We start from the raw sequence: 2,972 nt of genomic DNA, 5'->3' as shown, positions 1-2,972 counted from the left end.
ACCCTGCTTACTGTGTCATCACCGGTGCATTGCTGCATTTTTCTAATTTTCCAGCAAAAAATGTCACTACTTTAATTTCTGCAGTTATTGATTTGATTTGCATTGATTTGTAGAGTGGAAGAAGTTATTACATTTCTTACTTGGTCAGTTAAAAAAAGAATTGACTATCTTGGTGATCAAGTTTGTATCATTTTCAGAATCAGAATCAGAATCAGAATCAGAATTAGCTTTATTCGCAAGGTATGCAAACACACGAGGAATTTGTTGTGGTTTTTTTTAAGGTGCTCCGCGGAGCTGAAGTCCACAAACAAGATCCTTGCAGTCCCTGGTTTGTCCAGATGTTGGAGGATGTAGTGCAATCCCATATTGACTGCATCATCCACAGACCGGTTTGCTCGGTAAGCAAACTGCAGGGGGTCCAGCAAGGATCCAGTAATGTCCTTCAAGTAGGCCAATACCAGTCTCTCAAACTGTCTCTTCAGACTGGTGTTGGCCTACTTGTCCTTAATAATACACTCCATTTCTTTTTAGAGCTGCTTGAGAGTGGAATTTAATTCTGTTTGCATAATTGAAATATTTCTATTTATTTATATATTATATTGCTGAAATATTATTATTATTTAATATCTTTGAAAGAATCTGTACTGTATAAAGCGCTATAAAGATAAAGGTGATGTCATTTGATGATCGGAAACGTGCTGTAGAGATTAAAGTACAATTTATGTCCTGCTAACCGTACTGTTTTTAGATACACAGCGATAGTTTGTAGTTTGCATGTATATGTATATACGTACAAATACAAGTGTTACATTTATAATTACTATTCCCCACCTGTTCACTCACGCGTTTGAAGATGAAACGTCACATGGAGCGCGTTGCGTTCTGGGAAACAGTATCCCATGCAGCGTCTTCAGATGCATACATCCACTTTCAGCCAATGTAGCAGGTAATTTCAGGAAAATTCACATACTATTCACAGTACTGCAATATAGTATGGTAGTATGCCATTCCGAACAGCTTCTGTACTGATTTCAGTGTACTTGAGTTATATTTAGCAGATTCTGGTGAATATAGTAGGTCATCCGGGTATTACATGCATACAGAAAATGTGCATACTATGCACAGCATACATACTGGATACTGCAGAAATAGTAAGAGTAGTATGATAGTATGGCATTTCGAACACAGCTCATCTCTCCCCCGGCCTCCCCTTACCCTTCTCTATCATTCGGCACATTCGCGATAGAAAAGCGGCGCTTTCACGGTATGGTATTACAACAGTGAAATTACAAACAAAATATACACATTCTGAGACATGAACTGAAATTAATTGTGAATTTTATTAACATTAAATCATCCTCCTCCCATTTTTACCTCAAAATTATGGGGAAGCTGTGCCTCCCCCAACGAGCTGCCACTAATCTGGAGAAGAGATCTCCAAAGAGAGCAAATGACACAGCCTTGCCCAAACCTCTCTCCTTTCTCATTTATGACCCCCTTCTCCCGTCTCACCACCGAGATATGATGTATCTTGTGAACCTGTTGTTTTTCCCCTTCATATTTGGTATCATTCTGAAGGTCTCTGTGCGATTTCACATCAGCAACTTATATTATGAAAAAGACAGAAAAATTGTGAAGAATTGTGTTCTGTTGCTGAGGGGTGTGTCTCCCTCTGTGTGGAGTGAAAATGTCACAGGATCCTAACAAGCCAAAAGGTATTAATGATTTTACACCTGATTTGAAGACTTCTTTGTTTGTGGTCTGGGTAAAAGAGAATTGACATTATTGTCATTTTTGGACTGTAACCGGAAAACCCAGACGCAGTGAGCAAATCTTTGAAGTTGGGGATTCTGTTACCAGAAACAACACCCCACGCAGTGAGCAAGTCCTTTCAATCTCCACCAGAACTCCCACAAACTGCTGCTGTGTTTCTCTCAGGTAGCTTACTCATCTCTCACTCTTAGATTCATCTTTGAGCAATTGATGTTATGTAGCTAGTATTCATCTGAACTGGAACTGAACCTTATTCTGAATTGGATTCTCACTTTAATTATGTAATTGGCGTGATACATTCTACCTGACAAATACAATGTAATATTTTATTTATTGTGAACTCTTCTGAAATGATTAGGCTGCTCTGATATTCTGCTCTGAAGTAAGAGCTTAAAAACAGGAAACATGCTAAAACGAAGAGGGCGTGGTTTTGATTGAAGTGTTCTCTGATTGGCTGCTTGTGTAGTTTGCTCTACATTTCAACAGCTGTGAGCACAAGTGTGTATCTGTGTGGGTGATGTAGCTGGGCATGAAATTATATGGTTTGCCTCTCGGATGAATAACGCTGCTGTTATATTACTCCGCACCAGAGGCGGACAGTAGTGAAGTATTTTTACTTTACTCAAGTAAATTAAAATATTATCCGTAGTTTATCAGAGTGTTTTTCTTTGGAAAACTTTCTTTCACTACACTTCAAAGCATAATCATACTCTTAACTGCATTACATTTCATAAATAAAAGTTGTTGTTTGTTTTATCTTTAATACTTAAGACAATAAACATGCTAAAACGAAGAGGGCGTGGTTTTGATTGAAGTGTTCTCTGATTGGCTGCTTGTGTAGTTTGCTCTACATTTCAACAGCTGTGAGCACAAGTGTGTATCTGTGTGGGTGATGTAGCTGGGCATGAAATTATATGGTTTGCCTCTCGGATGAATAACGCTGCTGTTATATTACTCCGCACCAGAGGCGGACAGTAGTGAAGTATTTTTACTTTACTCAAGTAAATTAAAATATTATCCGTAGTTTATCAGAGTCACTACACTCCAAAGCATAATCATACTCTTAACTGCACTACATTTCATAAATAAAAGTTGTTGTTTGTTTTATCTTTAATACTTAAGACAATAAAAATGTAGCACTTTCTTGTACTCAAGTGAATCTTTGAATTACTTTTACTTGAGTAAAAGTAAGAAAGTAA

Source organism: Sinocyclocheilus grahami, unplaced genomic scaffold, assembly GCF_001515645.1.
Source record: "Sinocyclocheilus grahami isolate Dianchi unplaced genomic scaffold, SAMN03320097.WGS_v1.1 scaffold2335.1, whole genome shotgun sequence".
In the NCBI taxonomy this organism is placed as follows: domain Eukaryota; kingdom Metazoa; phylum Chordata; class Actinopteri; order Cypriniformes; family Cyprinidae; genus Sinocyclocheilus; species Sinocyclocheilus grahami.
Note: the sequence above shows the minus strand (reverse complement) of the source record.